Raw genomic sequence first — 5,816 nt, 5'->3', positions numbered from 1 at the left:
GCAAAGACATCCATTATCATGTACATTCACTTTGGCCAACAATAGTTGCTTTCTACGAACAACCTTGATAGCTCATTCTTGTTGGTATGTCTCTACCCAAGAGCAACATGTTACTCACAATAAATACAAAGTTTGACATAGACTCGATCTATTATTAGAATTCATAGACTCACTCTATTCTTAGATCTTTAAACCAAGTTGCACGACAAACATGCTTGGATCACATTCTTATGTTCCGTTGTTAGCTTTGTCTACTCACCAAAGGGCAATCTCTATCTTGAACACATCGTCAATATGTGTGGCTAGAGAAACAAAAGTATTGAATCAGGGATACCCATAAGCATGAAGCCACCAACACTCAGCAATGCATAAATTTGGTGGGACAATAGATACACGGATGGATTCTCAAAACTAGAATGGATTAACAATAGATAGAGAGCTTGCTTTTCATTACTATGTCACAAATCAATCTTCACATTTGCTGTCATTACTTGGGTTTTCTGTATAGATCTGGTATTAAATCTTTGCAACCCAACCAAAGAGAAGCAGTCAACTATTGGATCTTTTAGGTGCAACAACAAACCTCGTGTCCTATATGAACCCAGGTATAACCTTAGGACCAAGTTCAATGAGTTTAACTAATTGCAAAGCCCAGGTGAGTGCATTAAACCATAGATAGAGAACAACCCATAACAACATACAGAAGACATGCACCTTCTTCACGTTCCCAGGTCGAAACATAAGCTCGGTGGCCTTGGCCCTTCAATGGTAGCATTGTCTGTTCCTGAAAACACTTGCACTTTCCACCATTAAAATGCTTTAAAGGGCATGGCATGGCACACATCAAATTACATACAACTGAAAGTGAACCTAAGGAGAGAGCCTTCCAAATCACAAAGCAGACGCCCAGAGAATCGTGTGTAAGAGCAAGGCCACACCTCGTAACCTAATCACTTGAGAGACTACACGCAGGCTTTTGAAAATGTAGGATTTCGTGTAGAAGGAGATGCCAGAAGCGATGCATCACCAAGGATCTGAAATCTCATAACTTTTTGCCTCTAATGAAACCACAAGCACACGCTCAAGCAAGAGCCTGGGTCAATCTTGAGGCAAATTACTCGCAGAACACTGTCTCTCAATCTTTCAGAACATATTTGTTTTACAGCGTTCTAGGGTTCATACTGTACATGGCAAGTCGACTGTCCACACCTGGCCGCCCATGGTCGCAAATTTTTGTAGTATTCATACCTGGGCAGGTCCCTTTCGAGGGCAAATCTGGCACGTACACCGTTGAAATTTTGCAAAATTCTTGCCACAAGGAGAGTTGCCAAAGATTGTGCAATACCATGCATTTTGACTAATGGCATCTGCTATTATTCATATCGTGTCAAAGTAATGATCAGCTTGAAGAAGCAGATGTTGACAAACCAAATTGGCACCCAGTTATACAATTCCACATGAGTGCAGAGCAACCATGCCTAGTTGATGACCTTGGGGGGCCTAAGGAGGCTTGAACCATGGAAAGTTGAGCTGAAGCTTAGGCTTCTCTCCGAACTCCTAGGTTTGCAAATTAGAAATGCCTTCTTCTCTAGCCCTCGGGGTCTCTAAGATGGTGAGACCAACCTTGTGGCCATTGTGCCTAGCATGGGTTCGTGTGGTCGTCGACCTGACTGGCTACTAGTGGCGTATGTTCCTGTAGGGGTCTATCATTTCATAAAGGTGAGGGCACATGCAACTAGGATGAGCTCTGATGAAGAGATATTCTCCCACTCCATCCTATCCTTATTGGTCGGGCCTTAGATTACATCCTTCACAGGGCCTTGTAAAGTCGAGATGGGCTCAATCACTCTAGGCAGATAGAGGGGGTAGTTAGCTCCATGCCTTTGGGATCCACTGTTGCCATATATATATAGGCAGTGATGTGTGTGAACACACTTAGGACCGCCGGGGTACTTTTTCCCTCTTTAGGAGGTTTTTTCTCCCGGCTTGTATATACGTCCATCCTTCTAGGGCTAACTCATCTTTTGTACATTGACACAATCTAATACATTGTGTGTTGTGTGCATTCTTGCTTCTTCTTCTCCAAGCTTTGTGTGCTTTCCTGCAACCCTAATTCCAACAATTGGTATCAGAGCAGGCATCGGCTCCTCCCAGGGCTACGCCGCCAGCACTCTCCGACTCACGTTCTCCGATTGAGGTGAGCTTTCATGAGCGCTTGCAGGTCCCTATACTCTGCGAATTGGCCTTTAAGGCTTTGCGTTCTCAGAAATTGCATCTGAGGTCGTTTCGGGCTCCGTTTTTGCATTTCAAGTTCTGCACAGGTGTCTTCGTCATTTTCTACAGAAATTTTGACAGTGCAGTTTTCTGCAAAACAGGCATACGTATTCTATTGTGGACCGTGCTACATAGCACGAGTTGTTCTCTGTTCAGTCTTTGCTTCATTACAGGTAGCTTTTGCATCAGTTTCAGTCAGTGGCCATGGCTGATAACAGCAATGATGTATTTCGCATGTTGTCTGCTGAAGACAAACTGGATGGAGACAACAACTACCCACTTTGGGCATACATGATGCAGCATGTTTTGGTTGCAAAAGGAGTGTGGAACATTGTGCAGGGTATGGATGTACGTCCAGGTTCTGTGGATGTAGGATCTGTTGAGGATGTTGCAGGTTCTAGCAACTCTACTGTTGCTGCTGTTTTACCCACTGCTGAACAAGCTCGTTGGGATGGTAAAGATGCGCAGGCTCATGCCTTGATTGCACTTTCTGTCAAACGTAACATCACCCCACATATTCGTTCAGCTAAAACAGCAAAACAGGCTTGGGATATTCTAGCTGGTTTGTATGCAGGTCGTAACGAGGCAAAAATCTCTTACCTGCATAAAGAGCTAGAATTGAAGATTATGCAGGAAGATGATGACATGAATGTTTTTCTTGCTGAGATTAAAGATCTCAAAGAACAGTTGATTTCTGCAGGTGAGATTATTCCTGATCATTCTCTTGTGCAGACTGTTCTCGATGCTTTACCTGAGACATATCAGACTTTTGCTTCCACGTGGAGACTTCTTACTGAGAACAGACCTGATGCTGTCAAGTATGATACTTTAGTCAACAAGCTCTTGCAAGAAGCGCAGTCCAGGCAAAACAGGGCCAGGCAACGTGCAGTTGATCAAGCATTTATTGCTGCCCAGCAGCAGCAGAGAAGAAGTGGTAAGGCAACCCCTTCCACTGTTTCTTCTCCTATTAGTAGGTCTGCAACTTCTTCTCCTTCCACAGGTAGCAACAATAAGTCTGAGAAGGCTCTTGATATAAAGGCAAGAAAAAGACTAGGTGCAACTATTGTAAGGCAAATGATCATGTCATTAAGAATTGCCCTAAGCTAAAGGCTAAAGAGGCAAAGAAGAAAGAGTCAAATGCAGCCACAATAGCGGATGCTTCTACAAATGCAGATTCTACAAATGTATTGCCAGTATGACCCATCTGTACATGATGCATGTTTGGCAGTTTCTGTTGACTCTAATGTATGGTATTTTGACAGTGGTGCTACAAAGCACATTACCTCGCATCGTGATATGTTCACTTCTCTTGAGGCTGTCCCTAATGGGAATATTGTCACATGTGCCAATAATGCTTCTTACCCAGTGAAGGGCATTGGTAAAATTATGCTTACTGCTGCAAATGGCAGCGCTTTTACACTTTCAGATGCTTTGTATGTGCCAGGGATAAAGAAGAATCTATTGTCTGTCTCTGCGCCTTGCTAGACTTGGACTTGTAGTCAAATTTGTGGATGACAGATGTACTGTTCATGATTTGACTTCTGGTGATACGATTATTGTATCTGGCACCTTGTTTCATGGGCTGTATAGGCTCAATTCTTATGACAAGTGTGTGGAAGATTCAGCAAATGCAGTTTCTGATGAAAAGGCAGTTTCAGATGCAAAACTATGGCATGCTTGTTTTGGTCATCTGAACTTTGCTAGTTTGCTGCGTTTGCAGAAATTTGATATGGTTGCTTCATTGCCCCCTCTTGAGGCACCATTGAAACATGTTTGTGAAGGCTGTATTTTGGGCAAAATGCAGCGTTCTGCGTTTCCAAAGGATGGTTCTGTGCGGGCCACTCGCAAATTGCAACTTGTACATAGTGATGTATGTGGGCCTATGCAAACTCCGTCATTTGGGAAACACTTGTACTTCGTGACTTTCATTGATGATTACTCAAGGCATGCATGGGTATATCCACTGAAGGCAAAGTCCGAAGTGTTTTTATGCTTCAAACAGTTTTTTCTTATGGTTGAAAATGTATCCAATTATACTGTGGGCACCCTCTGTTCTGATCGAGGGGGGGAGTACATGTCTAAAGAGTTTGATGCATTTCTAGCTAGTCGTGGGATAAAACACCAATGTACAGTGCCGTATACCCCTCAGCAAAATGGTGTTGCTGAGAGGAAAAATAGGTCACTTATGGAGATGGCACGATGTATGGTCAAGAGCCAAGCTTTGCCACATGCGTTTTGGCTTGAGGCTGTCATGTGTGCTGCATATGTACTTAACAGGTGTCCCACTAAGGCCTTGCAGTCTATTACTCCATATGAAGCTTGGCATGGCAGGAAACCTTCTATTGGTCACTTGCGTGTCTTTGGTTGCTTGGCCTATGCTTTAGTGCCTGTGCAACAACGCAGAAAATTGGATGATAAGGCTGTCAAATGCATTTTTGTTGGTTACAGTGCTGAGAGCAAGAGTTACAGATTGTATCATCCGCAGTCAAAGCGTATCTTGATTAGTCGAGATGTTGTTTTTGTGGAAGATGATGTGCAGCCTTTGTTATCATGTACCAAAGAGACAGGTGTGAGCTCACGGGATGTATTTGATACATTGTTGCCTCTGTTTATAGGTGGGAATTCAAATGTAAGTCCTAATGAGGCAAATATTCAGCCTATGCAGATATCAAACGACATCATAGATCAGCCCATTTCTGATGCAGATTTACAGGATGTAATTTCTGAGGATAGGGCTGAAAATGAGCAAGCTAGAGGTATGCCTAAATGGCTGGTGCAAACCTTGTGTGATAGTAAAATTGATGCACCTATATCTAGTCGTACTCGTTCAGGTTTTCAGCATGCCTCTTATGCATCAGATTGTTATGCTTTGGCTGTGTCTAGTATGTGTGAAGAGGAAGAACCTCTTTCATTTGATGAGGCACAAAAATCAGAAAATTGGTTGGCTGCAATGCAAAGTGAATATGATGCTATAATGAAGAATGGTACATGGTCTTTGTGTGATTTGCCTATTGGTAAAAAGGCCATTGGATGTAAGTGGGTTTTTAAGTTGAAACGAAAGCCAGATGGCAGTGTTGATCGCTATAAAGCTAGACTTGTTGCAAAGGGTTATGCTCAAGAAAAGGGCATTGATTTTGATGAGACCTTTGCTCCCACTTGTCGTATGACTACCATTCGTAGCATTTGTGCATTGGCAGCTCATAATGGTTGGAATGTACATCAGTTGGACATAAAGACTGCATTCTTAAATGGAGATTTGCATGAGGAGGTGTATGTATCGCAGCCTCGTGGTTTTGTTCAAAGAGGGCAGGAAAACAAAGTCTGCAGGTTGAAAAAAGCTTTATATGGTTTAAAGCAAGCTCCACGAGCTTGGTATGAAAAGATACATGCATATTTGACTGCACATGGTTTTCAGAATAGTCCAACAGAAAGCACTTTATATGTTAAATGTGTGGATGATGTACATCTAATCATTGCTCTCTATGTCGATGACATGCTGCTCACAGGACCAAATGAAAGTCATATTGCTGATTTTAAGGCTG

The 5,816-nt window shown here is 42.7% G+C and overlaps 1 long non-coding RNA gene across 1 annotated transcript; it reads right to left on the bottom strand.

Annotated features, from left to right (window-relative positions):
* Positions 1 to 424: 424 nt before the first annotated feature.
* Positions 425 to 1,307, bottom strand: LOC147630300 (uncharacterized). Its single transcript, XR_015267628.1, has 2 exons — positions 939 to 1,307; positions 425 to 784 (listed from the first exon to the last, which is right to left on the bottom strand). It is a non-coding gene; the product is annotated as an uncharacterized LOC147630300 (long non-coding RNA).
* Positions 1,308 to 5,816: the final 4,509 nt, after the last annotated feature.

The sequence above is a fragment of the Cibotium barometz genome, chromosome 16 (genome assembly GCF_041138505.1).
Source record: "Cibotium barometz isolate CiBa-2024 chromosome 16, ASM4113850v1, whole genome shotgun sequence".
In the NCBI taxonomy this organism is placed as follows: domain Eukaryota; kingdom Viridiplantae; phylum Streptophyta; class Polypodiopsida; order Cyatheales; family Cibotiaceae; genus Cibotium; species Cibotium barometz.
The sequence above is the reverse complement of the archived record's forward strand: the minus strand, read 5'-3'. Positions and strand labels throughout refer to the sequence as shown.